At 44.2% G+C, this 12,260-nt stretch overlaps 26 non-coding genes across 26 annotated transcripts; all 26 read left to right on the top strand.

Moving 5' to 3' along the window:
* Positions 1–77: 77 nt before the first annotated feature.
* Positions 78–196, top strand: LOC134114157 (5S ribosomal RNA). Its single transcript, XR_009946523.1, has one exon. It is a non-coding gene; the product is annotated as a 5S ribosomal RNA (ribosomal RNA).
* A 344-nt stretch (positions 197–540) lies between these two features.
* On the top strand, positions 541–659 carry LOC134114593 (5S ribosomal RNA). Its single transcript, XR_009946960.1, has one exon. It is a non-coding gene; the product is annotated as a 5S ribosomal RNA (ribosomal RNA).
* A 340-nt stretch (positions 660–999) lies between these two features.
* LOC134114575 (5S ribosomal RNA) lies at positions 1,000–1,118 on the top strand. The gene has a single exon (XR_009946942.1). It is a non-coding gene; the product is annotated as a 5S ribosomal RNA (ribosomal RNA).
* Positions 1,119–1,515: 397 nt separating this feature from the next.
* On the top strand, positions 1,516–1,634 carry LOC134114395 (5S ribosomal RNA). Its single transcript, XR_009946761.1, has one exon. It is a non-coding gene; the product is annotated as a 5S ribosomal RNA (ribosomal RNA).
* Positions 1,635–1,978: 344 nt separating this feature from the next.
* Positions 1,979–2,097, top strand: LOC134114146 (5S ribosomal RNA). Its single transcript, XR_009946512.1, has one exon. It is a non-coding gene; the product is annotated as a 5S ribosomal RNA (ribosomal RNA).
* Positions 2,098–2,441: 344 nt separating this feature from the next.
* LOC134114135 (5S ribosomal RNA) lies at positions 2,442–2,560 on the top strand. The gene has a single exon (XR_009946501.1). It is a non-coding gene; the product is annotated as a 5S ribosomal RNA (ribosomal RNA).
* A 344-nt stretch (positions 2,561–2,904) lies between these two features.
* LOC134114124 (5S ribosomal RNA) lies at positions 2,905–3,023 on the top strand. Its single transcript, XR_009946490.1, has one exon. It is a non-coding gene; the product is annotated as a 5S ribosomal RNA (ribosomal RNA).
* A 339-nt stretch (positions 3,024–3,362) lies between these two features.
* Positions 3,363–3,481, top strand: LOC134114478 (5S ribosomal RNA). Its single transcript, XR_009946845.1, has one exon. It is a non-coding gene; the product is annotated as a 5S ribosomal RNA (ribosomal RNA).
* Positions 3,482–3,825: 344 nt separating this feature from the next.
* On the top strand, positions 3,826–3,944 carry LOC134114113 (5S ribosomal RNA). The gene has a single exon (XR_009946479.1). It is a non-coding gene; the product is annotated as a 5S ribosomal RNA (ribosomal RNA).
* A 344-nt stretch (positions 3,945–4,288) lies between these two features.
* LOC134114101 (5S ribosomal RNA) lies at positions 4,289–4,407 on the top strand. The gene has a single exon (XR_009946467.1). It is a non-coding gene; the product is annotated as a 5S ribosomal RNA (ribosomal RNA).
* Positions 4,408–4,746: 339 nt separating this feature from the next.
* On the top strand, positions 4,747–4,865 carry LOC134114477 (5S ribosomal RNA). Its single transcript, XR_009946844.1, has one exon. It is a non-coding gene; the product is annotated as a 5S ribosomal RNA (ribosomal RNA).
* A 395-nt stretch (positions 4,866–5,260) lies between these two features.
* LOC134114620 (5S ribosomal RNA) lies at positions 5,261–5,379 on the top strand. The gene has a single exon (XR_009946987.1). It is a non-coding gene; the product is annotated as a 5S ribosomal RNA (ribosomal RNA).
* A 339-nt stretch (positions 5,380–5,718) lies between these two features.
* LOC134114375 (5S ribosomal RNA) lies at positions 5,719–5,837 on the top strand. The gene has a single exon (XR_009946741.1). It is a non-coding gene; the product is annotated as a 5S ribosomal RNA (ribosomal RNA).
* Positions 5,838–6,176: 339 nt separating this feature from the next.
* Positions 6,177–6,295, top strand: LOC134114303 (5S ribosomal RNA). The gene has a single exon (XR_009946669.1). It is a non-coding gene; the product is annotated as a 5S ribosomal RNA (ribosomal RNA).
* Positions 6,296–6,689: 394 nt separating this feature from the next.
* LOC134114591 (5S ribosomal RNA) lies at positions 6,690–6,808 on the top strand. The gene has a single exon (XR_009946958.1). It is a non-coding gene; the product is annotated as a 5S ribosomal RNA (ribosomal RNA).
* A 344-nt stretch (positions 6,809–7,152) lies between these two features.
* LOC134114443 (5S ribosomal RNA) lies at positions 7,153–7,271 on the top strand. The gene has a single exon (XR_009946809.1). It is a non-coding gene; the product is annotated as a 5S ribosomal RNA (ribosomal RNA).
* A 340-nt stretch (positions 7,272–7,611) lies between these two features.
* LOC134114302 (5S ribosomal RNA) lies at positions 7,612–7,730 on the top strand. The gene has a single exon (XR_009946668.1). It is a non-coding gene; the product is annotated as a 5S ribosomal RNA (ribosomal RNA).
* Positions 7,731–8,069: 339 nt separating this feature from the next.
* On the top strand, positions 8,070–8,188 carry LOC134114476 (5S ribosomal RNA). The gene has a single exon (XR_009946843.1). It is a non-coding gene; the product is annotated as a 5S ribosomal RNA (ribosomal RNA).
* A 397-nt stretch (positions 8,189–8,585) lies between these two features.
* LOC134114590 (5S ribosomal RNA) lies at positions 8,586–8,704 on the top strand. Its single transcript, XR_009946957.1, has one exon. It is a non-coding gene; the product is annotated as a 5S ribosomal RNA (ribosomal RNA).
* Positions 8,705–9,043: 339 nt separating this feature from the next.
* On the top strand, positions 9,044–9,162 carry LOC134114475 (5S ribosomal RNA). The gene has a single exon (XR_009946842.1). It is a non-coding gene; the product is annotated as a 5S ribosomal RNA (ribosomal RNA).
* A 397-nt stretch (positions 9,163–9,559) lies between these two features.
* LOC134114394 (5S ribosomal RNA) lies at positions 9,560–9,678 on the top strand. Its single transcript, XR_009946760.1, has one exon. It is a non-coding gene; the product is annotated as a 5S ribosomal RNA (ribosomal RNA).
* A 344-nt stretch (positions 9,679–10,022) lies between these two features.
* Positions 10,023–10,141, top strand: LOC134114090 (5S ribosomal RNA). The gene has a single exon (XR_009946456.1). It is a non-coding gene; the product is annotated as a 5S ribosomal RNA (ribosomal RNA).
* A 344-nt stretch (positions 10,142–10,485) lies between these two features.
* LOC134114079 (5S ribosomal RNA) lies at positions 10,486–10,604 on the top strand. The gene has a single exon (XR_009946445.1). It is a non-coding gene; the product is annotated as a 5S ribosomal RNA (ribosomal RNA).
* A 339-nt stretch (positions 10,605–10,943) lies between these two features.
* Positions 10,944–11,062, top strand: LOC134114474 (5S ribosomal RNA). Its single transcript, XR_009946841.1, has one exon. It is a non-coding gene; the product is annotated as a 5S ribosomal RNA (ribosomal RNA).
* A 395-nt stretch (positions 11,063–11,457) lies between these two features.
* On the top strand, positions 11,458–11,576 carry LOC134114619 (5S ribosomal RNA). Its single transcript, XR_009946986.1, has one exon. It is a non-coding gene; the product is annotated as a 5S ribosomal RNA (ribosomal RNA).
* A 339-nt stretch (positions 11,577–11,915) lies between these two features.
* On the top strand, positions 11,916–12,034 carry LOC134114374 (5S ribosomal RNA). Its single transcript, XR_009946740.1, has one exon. It is a non-coding gene; the product is annotated as a 5S ribosomal RNA (ribosomal RNA).
* The last annotated feature ends 226 nt before the right edge of the window (positions 12,035–12,260 follow it).

The following is a 12,260-nucleotide window of genomic DNA, read 5'->3' as shown; positions in this document are numbered from 1 at the left end:
ACTGCTTCAATTTTAGAAAAAGAAACTTCTGATTATCTTTGACACGTTTTAAAGGATTAGGAAAAAGATGAAAAGCAGCTTACGGCCATACCTCTCTGGTTCCGCCCGATCTCGTCTGATCTCGGAAGCTAAGCAGAGCAGGGCCTGGTTAGTACCTGGATGGAAGACCGCCTGGGAATCCCAGGTGCCGTAAGCTTTTTCACTTCTCTCTCCGAAAGCCGCCCAGCGCCGTAGATTGTACACCTGTTTTAAAGTTGGATATGAAAGGAAATTAGACAATATTATCCAAAATGATTCCGTTTCATGATTGCTAAATTAGTGTTGATCAACATTTACGATTGGCATACTATTGTTTGTAATTTAGCCGTTGAAATACAGGTGCTAACCCAACATGTTAGAATTGCCAGTGAAGAAAAGTAAAGTTACCTTCAGGCTTTAGGAACCTCTCTTGCCAATGCTAAGAACTGCTTCAATTTTAGAAAAAGAAACTTCTGATTATCGTTGACACGTTTTAAAGGATTAGGAAAAAGATGAAAAGCAGCTTACGGCCATACCTCTCTGGTTCCGCCCGATCTCGTCTGATCTCGGAAGCTAAGCAGAGCAGGGCATGGTTAGTACCTGGATGGAAGACCGCCTGGGAATCCCAGGTGCCGTAAGCTTTTTCACTTCTCTCTCTGAAAGCCGCCCAGCGCCGTAAATTGTACACCTACACAATTCCAAAAAAAAAATTCACATTGTAGAAGAGATGCAATAGGAAGAAGATGAAAGGTGGCTTACGTCCATACCATCGTCAGGCCATTTGAGGTGGCGGGGACTGCAATGGCCATTCACCGATTGGCTGGGACCCCTAGGCGGGTCTTCTCTAGTCCATCCAATTTTCGGCATGGGATGTCACAGCCTTCTTTGCATACCCTTATTTAACCCACACAAAGATGCCAACGGCAGGCGTATCATAATTCATTGACGCATTATAAAGGATTAGGAAAAAGATAAAAAGCAGCTTACGGCCATACCTCTCTGGTTCCGCCCGATCTCGTCTGATCTCGGAAGCTAAACAGAGCAGGGCCTGGTTAGTACCTGGATGGAAGACTGCCTGGGAATCCCAGGTGCCGTAAGCTTTTTCACTTCTCTCTCCGAAAGCCGCCGAGCGCCGCAGATTGTACACCTACAAATTACAAAAAGAATATCACATTGTTGAAGAGATGCCTGTTTAGTGTTGTTTTAACGTTGGATATGAAAGGAAATTAGACAATATTATCCAAAATGATTCCGTTTCATGATTGCTAAATTAGTGTTGATCAACATTTACGATTGGCATACTTTTGTTTGTAATTTAGCCGTTGAAATACAGGTGCTAACCCAACTTGTTAGAATTGCCAGTGAAGAAAAGTAAAGTTACCTTCAGGTTTTAGGAACTTCTCCTGCCAATCCTAAGAACTGCTTCAATTTTAGAAAAAGAAACTCTTCTGATTATCTTTGACACGTTTTAAAGGATTAGGAAAAAGATAAAAAGCAGCTTACGGCCATACCTCTCTGGTTCCGCCCGATCTCGTCTGATCTCGGAAGCTAAGCAGAGCAGGGCCTGGTTAGTACCTGTATGGAAGACCGCCTGGGAATCCCAGGTGCCGTAAGCTTTTTCACTTCTCTCTCCGAAAGCCGCCCAGCGCCGTAGATTGTACACCTGTTTTAAAGTTGGATATGAAAGGAAATTAGACAATATTATCCAAAATGATTCCGTTTCATGATTGCTAAATTAGTGTTGATCAACATTTACGATTGGCATACTATTGTTTGTAATTTAGCCGTTGAAATACAGGTGCTAACCCAACATGTTAGAATTGCCAGTGAAGAAAAGTAAAGTTACCTTCAGGCTTTAGGAACCTCTCTTGCCAATGCTAAGAACTGCTTCAATTTTAGAAAAAGAAACTTCTGATTATCTTTGACACGTTTTAAAGGATTAGGAAAAAGATGAAAAGCAGCTTACGGCCATACCTCTCTGGTTCCGCCCGATCTCGTCTGATCTCGGAAGCTAAGCAGAGCAGGGCCTGGTTAGTACCTGGATGGAAGACCGCCTGGGAATCCCAGGTGCCGTAAGCTTTTTCACTTCTCTCTCCGAAAGCCGCCCAGCGCCGTAGATTGTACACCTGTTTTAAAGTTGGATATGAAAGGAAATTAGACAATATTATCCAAAATGATTCCGTTTCATGATTGCTAAATTAGTGTTGATCAACATTTACGATTGGCATACTATTGTTTGTAATTTAGCCGTTGAAATACAGGTGCTAACCCAACATGTTAGAATTGCCAGTGAAGAAAAGTAAAGTTACCTTCAGGCTTTAGGAACCTCTCTTGCCAATGCTAAGAACTGCTTCAATTTTAGAAAAAGAAACTTCTGATTATCGTTGACACGTTTTAAAGGATTAGGAAAAAGATGAAAAGCAGCTTACGGCCATACCTCTCTGGTTCCGCCCGATCTCGTCTGATCTCGGAAGCTAAGCAGAGCAGGGCCTGGTTAGTACCTGGATGGAAGACCGCCTGGGAATCCCAGGTGCCGTAAGCTTTTTCACTTCTCTCTCCGAAAGCCGCCCAGCGCCGTAGATTGTACACCTGTTTTAAAGTTGGATATGAAAGGAAATTAGACAATATTATCCAAAATGATTCCGTTTCATGATTGCTAAATTAGTGTTGATCAACATTTACGATTGGCATACTATTGTTTGTAATTTAGCCGTTGAAATACAGGTGCTAACCCAACATGTTAGAATTGCCAGTGAAGAAAAGTAAAGTTACCTTCAGGCTTTAGGAACCTCTCTTGCCAATGCTAAGAACTGCTTCAATTTTAGAAAAAGAAACTTCTGATTATCGTTGACACGTTTTAAAGGATTAGGAAAAAGATGAAAAGCAGCTTACGGCCATACCTCTCTGGTTCCGCCCGATCTCGTCTGATCTCGGAAGCTAAGCAGAGCAGGGCCTGGTTAGTACCTGGATGGAAGACCGCCTGGGAATCCCAGGTGCCGTAAGCTTTTTCAATTCTCTCTCTGAAAGCCGCCCAGCGCCGTAAATTGTACACCTACACAATTGTAAAAAAAAATTCACATTGTAGAAGAGATGCAATAGGAAGAAGATGTAAGGTGGCTTACGTCCATACCATCGTCAGGCCATTTGAGGTGGCGGGGACTGCAATGGCCATTCACCGATTGGCTGGGACCCCTGGGCGGGTCTTCTCTAGTCCATCCAATTTTCGGCATGGGATGTCACAGCCTTCTTTGCATACCCTTATTTAACCCACACAAAGATGCCAGCTGCAGGCGTGTCATAATTCATTGACGCATTATAAAGGATTAGGAAAAAGATAAAAAGCAGCTTACGGCCATACCTCTCTGGTTCCGCCCGATCTCGTCTGCTCTCGGAAGCTAAGCAGAGCAGGGCCTGGTTAGTACCTGGATGGAAGACCGCCTGGGAATCCCAGGTGCCGTAAGCTTTTTCACTTCTCTCTCCGAAAGCCGCCGAGCGCCGCAGATTGTACACCTGTTTTAAAGTTGGATATGAAAGGAAATTAGACAATATTATCCAAAATGATTCCGTTTCATGATTGCTAAATTAGTGTTGATCAACATTTACGATTGGCATACTATTGTTTGTAATTTAGCCGTTGAAATACAGGTGCTAACCCAACATGTTAGAATTGCCAGTGAAGAAAAGTAAAGTTACCTTCAGGCTTTAGGAACCTCTCTTGCCAATGCTAAGAACTGCTTCAATTTTAGAAAAAGAAACTTCTGATTATCTTTGACACGTTTTAAAGGATTAGGAAAAAGATGAAAAGCAGCTTACGGCCATACCTCTCTGGTTCCGCCCGATCTCGTCTGATCTCGGAAGCTAAGCAGAGCAGGGCCTGGTTAGTACCTGGATGGAAGACCGCCTGGGAATCCCAGGTGCCGTAAGCTTTTTCACTTCTCTCTCCGAAAGCCGCCCAGCGCCGTAGATTGTACACCTGTTTTAAAGTTGGATATGAAAGGAAATTAGACAATATTATCCAAAATGATTCCGTTTCATGATTGCTAAATTAGTGTTGATCAACATTTACGATTGGCATACTATTGTTTGTAATTTAGCCGTTGAAATACAGGTGCTAACCCAACATGTTAGAATTGCCAGTGAAGAAAAGTAAAGTTACCTTCAGGCTTTAGGAACCTCTCTTGCCAATGCTAAGAACTGCTTCAATTTTAGAAAAAGAAACTTCTGATTATCGTTGACACGTTTTAAAGGATTAGGAAAAAGATGAAAAGCAGCTTACGGCCATACCTCTCTGGTTCCGCCCGATCTCGTCTGATCTCGGAAGCTAAGCAGAGCAGGGCCTGGTTAGTACCTGGATGGAAGACCGCCTGGGAATCCCAGGTGCCGTAAGCTTTTTCAATTCTCTCTCTGAAAGCCGCCCAGCGCCGTAAATTGTACACCTACACAATTGTAAAAAAAAATTCACATTGTAGAAGAGATGCAATAGGAAGAAGATGTAAGGTGGCTTACGTCCATACCATCGTCAGGCCATTTGAGGTGGCGGGGACTGCAATGGCCATTCACCGATTGGCTGGGACCCCTGGGCGGGTCTTCTCTAGTCCATCCAATTTTCGGCATGGGATGTCACAGCCTTCTTTGCATACCCTTATTTAACCCACACAAAGATGCCAGCTGCAGGCGTGTCATAATTCATTGACGCATTATAAAGGATTAGGAAAAAGATAAAAAGCAGCTTACGGCCATACCTCTCTGGTTCCGCCCGATCTCGTCTGCTCTCGGAAGCTAAGCAGAGCAGGGCCTGGTTAGTACCTGGATGGAAGACCGCCTGGGAATCCCAGGTGCCGTAAGCTTTTTCACTTCTCTCTCCGAAAGCCGCCGAGCGCCGCAGATTGTACACCTACAAATTACAAAAAGAATATCACATTGTTGAAGAGATGCATGTTTAGTGTTGTTTTAACGTTGGATATGAAAGGAAATTAGACAATATTATCCAAAATGATTCCGTTTCATGATTGCTAAATTAGTGTTGATCAACATTTACGATTGGCATACTATTGTTTGTAATTTAGCCGTTGAAATACAGGTGCTAACCAAACATGTTAGAATTGCCAGTGAAGAAAAGTAAAGTTACCTTCAGGTTTTAGGAACCTCTCTTGCCAATGCTAAGAACTGCTTCAATTTTAGAAAAAGAAACTTCTGATTATCTTTGACACGTTTTAAAGGATTAGGAAAAAGATGAAAAGCAGCTTATGGCCATACCTCTCTGGTTCCGCCCGATCTCGTCTGCTCTCGGAAGCTAAGCAGAGCAGGGCCTGGTTAGTACCTGGATGGAAGACCGCCTGGGAATCCCAGGTGCCGTAAGCTTTTTCACTTCTCTCTCCGAAAGCCGCCCAGCGCCGCAGATTGTACACCTACACAATTGTAAAAAGCATTTCACATTGTAGAAGAGATGCAATAGGAAGAAGATGAAAGGTGGCTTACGTCCATACCATCGTCAGGCCATTTGAGGTGGCGGGGACTGCAATGGCCATCCACCGATTGGCTGGGACTCCTGGGCGGGTCTTCTCTAGTCCATCCAATTTTCGGCATAGGATGTCACAGCCTTCTTTGCATACCCTTATTTAACCCACACAAAGATGCCAACGGCAGGCGTGACATAATTTTTTGACGCATTATAAAGGATTAGGAAAAAGATAAAGAGCAGCTTACGGCCATACCTCTCTGGTTGCGCCCGATCTCGTCTGATCTCGGAAGCTAAGCAGAGCAGGGCCTGGTTAGTACCTGGATGGAAGACCGCCTGGGAATCCCAGATGCCGTAAGCTTTTTCACTTCTCTCTCTGAAAGCCGCCCAGCGCCGTAAATTGTACACCTACACAATTCCAAAAAAAAATTCACATTGTAGAAGAGATGCAATAGGAAGAAGATGAAAGGTGGCTTACGTCCATACCATCGTCAGGCCATTTGAGGTGGCGGGGACTGCAATGGCCATTCACCGATTGGCTGGGACCCCTGGGCGGGTCTTCTCTAGTCCATCCAATTTTCGGCATGGGATGTCACAGCCTTCTTTGCATACCCTTATTTAACCCACACAAAGATGCCAACGGCAGGCGTATCATAATTCATTGACGCATTATAAAGGATTAGGAAAAAGATAAAAAGCAGCTTACGGCCATACCTCTCTGGTTCCGCCCGATCTCGTCTGATCTCGGAAGCTAAACAGAGCAGGGCCTGGTTAGTACCTGGATGGAAGACCGCCTGGGAATCCCAGGTGCCGTAAGCTTTTTCACTTCTCTCTCCGAAAGCCGCCGAGCGCCGCAGATTGTACACCTACAAATTACAAAAAGAATATCACATTGTTGAAGAGATGCATGTTTAGTGTTGTTTTAACGTTGGATATGAAAGGAAATTAGACAATATTATCCAAAATGATTCCGTTTCATGATTGCTAAATTAGTGTTGATCAACATTTACGATTGGCATACTATTGTTTGTAATTTAGCCGTTGAAATACAGGTGCTAACCCAACATGTTAGAATTGCCAGTGAAGAAAAGTAAAGTTACCTTCAGGCTTTAGGAACCTCTCTTGCCAATCCTATCACTGCTTCAATTTTAGAAAAAGAAACTTCTGATTATCTTTGACACGTTTTAAAGGATTAGGAAAAAGATGGAAAGCAGCTTACGGCCATACCTCTCTGGTTCCGCCCGATCTCGTCTGATCTCGGAAGCTAAGCAGAGCAGGGCATGGTTAGTACCTGGATGGAAGACCGCCTGGGAATCCCAGGTGCCGTAAGCTTTTTCACTTCTCTCTCCGAAAGCCGCCGAGCGCCGCAGATTGTACACCTGTTTTAACGTTGGATATGAAAGGAAATTAGACAATATTATCCAAAATGATTCCGTTTCATGATTGCTAAATTAGTGTTGATCAACATTTACGATTGGCATACTATTGTTTGTAATTTAGCCGTTGAAATACAGGTGCTAACCCAACATGTTAGAATTGCCAGTGAAGAAAAGTAAAGTTACCTTCAGGCTTTAGGAACCTCTCTTGCCAATGCTAAGAACTGCTTCAATTTTAGAAAAAGAAACTTCTGATTAACTTTGACACGTTTTAAAGGATTAGGAAAAAGATGAAAAGCAGCTTACGGCCATACCTCTCTGGTTCCGCCCGATCTCGTCTGGTCTCGGAAGCTAAGCAGAGCAGGGCCTGGTTAGTACCTGGATGGAAGACCGCCTGGGAATCCCAGGTGCCGTAAGCTTTTTCACTTCTCTCTCTGAAAGCCGCCCAGCGCCGTAAATTGTACACCTACACAATTCCAAAAAAAAAATTCACATTGTAGAAGAGATGCAATAGGAAGAAGATGAAAGGTGGCTTACGTCCATACCATCGTCAGGCCATTTGAGGTGGCGGGGACTGCAATGGCCATTCACCGATTGGCTGGGACCCCTAGGCGGGTCTTCTCTAGTCCATCCAATTTTCGGCATGGGATGTCACAGCCTTCTTTGCATACCCTTATTTAACCCACACAAAGATGCCAACGGCAGGCGTATCATAATTCATTGACGCATTATAAAGGATTAGGAAAAAGATAAAAAGCAGCTTACGGCCATACCTCTCTGGTTCCGCCCGATCTCGTCTGATCTCGGAAGCTAAACAGAGCAGGGCCTGGTTAGTACCTGGATGGAAGACCGCCTGGGAATCCCAGGTGCCGTAAGCTTTTTCAATTCTCTCTCTGAAAGCCGCCCAGCGCCGTAAATTGTACACCTACACAATTGTAAAAAAAAATTCACATTGTAGAAGAGATGCAATAGGAAGAAGATGTAAGGTGGCTTACGTCCATACCATCGTCAGGCCATTTGAGGTGGCGGGGACTGCAATGGCCATTCACCGATTGGCTGGGACCCCTGGGCGGGTCTTCTCTAGTCCATCCAATTTTCGGCATGGGATGTCACAGCCTTCTTTGCATACCCTTATTTAACCCACACAAAGATGCCAGCTGCAGGCGTGTCATAATTCATTGACGCATTATAAAGGATTAGGAAAAAGATAAAAAGCAGCTTACGGCCATACCTCTCTGGTTCCGCCCGATCTCGTCTGCTCTCGGAAGCTAAGCAGAGCAGGGCCTGGTTAGTACCTGGATGGAAGACCGCCTGGGAATCCCAGGTGCCGTAAGCTTTTTCACTTCTCTCTCCGAAAGCCGCCGAGCGCCGCAGATTGTACACCTACAAATTACAAAAAGAATATCACATTGTTGAAGAGATGCATGTTTAGTGTTGTTTTAACGTTGGATATGAAAGGAAATTAGACAATATTATCCAAAATGATTCCGTTTCATGATTGCTAAATTAGTGTTGATCAACATTTACGATTGGCATACTTTTGTTTGTAATTTAGCCGTTGAAATACAGGTGCTAACCCAACTTGTTAGAATTGCCAGTGAAGAAAAGTAAAGTTACCTTCAGGTTTTAGGAACTTCTCTTGCCAATCCTAAGAACTGCTTCAATTTTAGAAAAAGAAACTCTTCTGATTATCTTTGACACGTTTTAAAGGATTAGGAAAAAGATAAAAAGCAGCTTACGGCCATACCTCTCTGGTTCCGCCCGATCTCGTCTGATCTCGGAAGCTAAGCAGAGCAGGGCATGGTTAGTACCTGGATGGAAGACCGCCTGGGAATCCCAGGTGCCGTAAGCTTTTTCAATTCTCTCTCTGAAAGCCGCCCAGCGCCGTAAATTGTACACCTACACAATTGTAAAAAAAAATTCACATTGTAGAAGAGATGCAATAGGAAGAAGATGTAAGGTGGCTTACGTCCATACCATCGTCAGGCCATTTGAGGTGGCGGGGACTGCAATGGCCATTCACCGATTGGCTGGGACCCCTGGGCGGGTCTTCTCTAGTCCATCCAATTTTCGGCATGGGATGTCACAGCCTTCTTTGCATACCCTTATTTAACCCACACAAAGATGCCAGCTGCAGGCGTGTCATAATTCATTGACGCATTATAAAGGATTAGGAAAAAGATAAAAAGCAGCTTACGGCCATACCTCTCTGGTTCCGCCCGATCTCGTCTGCTCTCGGAAGCTAAGCAGAGCAGGGCCTGGTTAGTACCTGGATGGAAGACCGCCTGGGAATCCCAGGTGCCGTAAGCTTTTTCACTTCTCTCTCCGAAAGCCGCCGAGCGCCGCAGATTGTACACCTACAAATTACAAAAAGAATATCACATTGTTGAAGAGATGCATGTTTAGTGTTGTTTTAACGTTGGATATGAAAGGAAATTAGACAATATTATCCAAAATGATTCCGTTTCATGATTGCTAAATTAGTGTTGATCAACATTTACGATTGGCATACTTTTGTTTGTAATTTAGCCGTTGAAATACAGGTGCTAACCCAACTTGTTAGAATTGCCAGTGAAGAAAAGTAAAGTTACCTTCAGGTTTTAGGAACTTCTCTTGCCAATCCTAAGAACTGCTTCAATTTTAGAAAAAGAAACTCTTCTGATTATCTTTGACACGTTTTAAAGGATTAGGAAAAAGATAAAAAGCAGCTTACGGCCATACCTCTCTGGTTCCGCCCGATCTCGTCTGATCTCGGAAGCTAAGCAGAGCAGGGCCTGGTTAGTACCTGTATGGAAGACCGCCTGGGAATCCCAGGTGCCGTAAGCTTTTTCACTTCTCTCTCCGAAAGCCGCCCAGCGCCGTAGATTGTACACCTGTTTTAAAGTTGGATATGAAAGGAAATTAGACAATATTATCCAAAATGATTCCGTTTCATGATTGCTAAATTAGTGTTGATCAACATTTACGATTGGCATACTATTGTTTGTAATTTAGCCGTTGAAATACAGGTGCTAACCCAACATGTTAGAATTGCCAGTGAAGAAAAGTAAAGTTACCTTCAGGCTTTAGGAACCTCTCTTGCCAATGCTAAGAACTGCTTCAATTTTAGAAAAAGAAACTTCTGATTATCTTTGACACGTTTTAAAGGATTAGGAAAAAGATGAAAAGCAGCTTACGGCCATACCTCTCTGGTTCCGCCCGATCTCGTCTGATCTCGGAAGCTAAGCAGAGCAGGGCCTGGTTAGTACCTGGATGGAAGACCGCCTGGGAATCCCAGGTGCCGTAAGCTTTTTCACTTCTCTCTCCGAAAGCCGCCCAGCGCCGTAGATTGTACACCTGTTTTAAAGTTGGATATGAAAGGAAATTAGACAATATTATCCAAAATGATTCCGTTTCATGATTGCTAAATTAGTGTTGATCAACATTTACGATTGGCATACTATTGTTTGTAATTTAGCCGTTGAAATACAGGTGCTAACCCAACATGTTAGAATTGCCAGTGAAGAAAAGTAAAGTTACCTTCAGGCTTTAGGAACCTCTCTTGCCAATGCTAAGAACTGCTTCAATTTTAGAAAAAGAAACTTCTGATTATCGTTGACACGTTTTAAAGGATTAGGAAAAAGATGAAAAGCAGCTTACGGCCATACCTCTCTGGTTCCGCCCGATCTCGTCTGATCTCGGAAGCTAAGCAGAGCAGGGCCTGGTTAGTACCTGGATGGAAGACCGCCTGGGAATCCCAGGTGCCGTAAGCTTTTTCAATTCTCTCTCTGAAAGCCGCCCAGCGCCGTAAATTGTACACCTACACAATTGTAAAAAAAAATTCACATTGTAGAAGAGATGCAATAGGAAGAAGATGTAAGGTGGCTTACGTCCATACCATCGTCAGGCCATTTGAGGTGGCGGGGACTGCAATGGCCATTCACCGATTGGCTGGGACCCCTGGGCGGGTCTTCTCTAGTCCATCCAATTTTCGGCATGGGATGTCACAGCCTTCTTTGCATACCCTTATTTAACCCACACAAAGATGCCAGCTGCAGGCGTGTCATAATTCATTGACGCATTATAAAGGATTAGGAAAAAGATAAAAAGCAGCTTACGGCCATACCTCTCTGGTTCCGCCCGATCTCGTCTGCTCTCGGAAGCTAAGCAGAGCAGGGCCTGGTTAGTACCTGGATGGAAGACCGCCTGGGAATCCCAGGTGCCGTAAGCTTTTTCACTTCTCTCTCCGAAAGCCGCCGAGCGCCGCAGATTGTACACCTACAAATTACAAAAAGAATATCACATTGTTGAAGAGATGCATGTTTAGTGTTGTTTTAACGTTGGATATGAAAGGAAATTAGACAATATTATCCAAAATGATTCCGTTTCATGATTGCTAAATTAGTGTTGATCAACATTTACGATTGGCATACTATTGTTTGTAATTTAGCCGTTGAAATACAGGTGCTAACCAAACATGTTAGAATTGCCAGTGAAGAAAAGTAAAGTTACCTTCAGGTTTTAGGAACCTCTCTTGCCAATGCTAAGAACTGCTTCAATTTTAGAAAAAGAAACTTCTGATTATCTTTGACACGTTTTAAAGGATTAGGAAAAAGATGAAAAGCAGCTTATGGCCATACCTCTCTGGTTCCGCCCGATCTCGTCTGCTCTCGGAAGCTAAGCAGAGCAGGGCCTGGTTAGTACCTGGATGGAAGACCGCCTGGGAATCCCAGGTGCCGTAAGCTTTTTCACTTCTCTCTCCGAAAGCCGCCCAGCGCCGCAGATTGTACACCTACACAATTGTAAAAAGCATTTCACATTGTAGAAGAGATGCAATAGGAAGAAGATGAAAGGTGGCTTACGTCCATACCATCGTCAGGCCATTTGAGGTGGCGGGGACTGCAATGGCCATCCACCGATTGGCTGGGACTCCTGGGCGGGTCTTCTCTAGTCCATCCAATTTTCGGCATAGGATGTCACAGCCTTCTTTGCATACCCTTATTTAACCCACACAAAGATGCCAACGGCAGGCGTGACATAATTTTTTGACGCATTATAAAGGATTAGGAAAAAGATAAAGAGCAGCTTACGGCCATACCTCTCTGGTTGCGCCCGATCTCGTCTGATCTCGGAAGCTAAGCAGAGCAGGGCCTGGTTAGTACCTGGATGGAAGACCGCCTGGGAATCCCAGATGCCGTAAGCTTTTTCACTTCTCTCTCTGAAAGCCGCCCAGCGCCGTAAATTGTACACCTACACAATTCCAAAAAAAAATTCACATTGTAGAAGAGATGCAATAGGAAGAAGATGAAAGGTGGCTTACGTCCATACCATCGTCAGGCCATTTGAGGTGGCGGGGACTGCAATGGCCATTCACCGATTGGCTGGGACCCCTGGGCGGGTCTTCTCTAGTCCATCCAATTTTCGGCATG

The sequence above is a fragment of the Pungitius pungitius genome, unplaced genomic scaffold, assembly GCF_949316345.1.
Source record: "Pungitius pungitius unplaced genomic scaffold, fPunPun2.1 scaffold_34, whole genome shotgun sequence".
Lineage (NCBI taxonomy): Eukaryota > Metazoa > Chordata > Actinopteri > Perciformes > Gasterosteidae > Pungitius > Pungitius pungitius.
The sequence above is the reverse complement of the archived record's forward strand: the minus strand, read 5'-3'. Positions and strand labels throughout refer to the sequence as shown.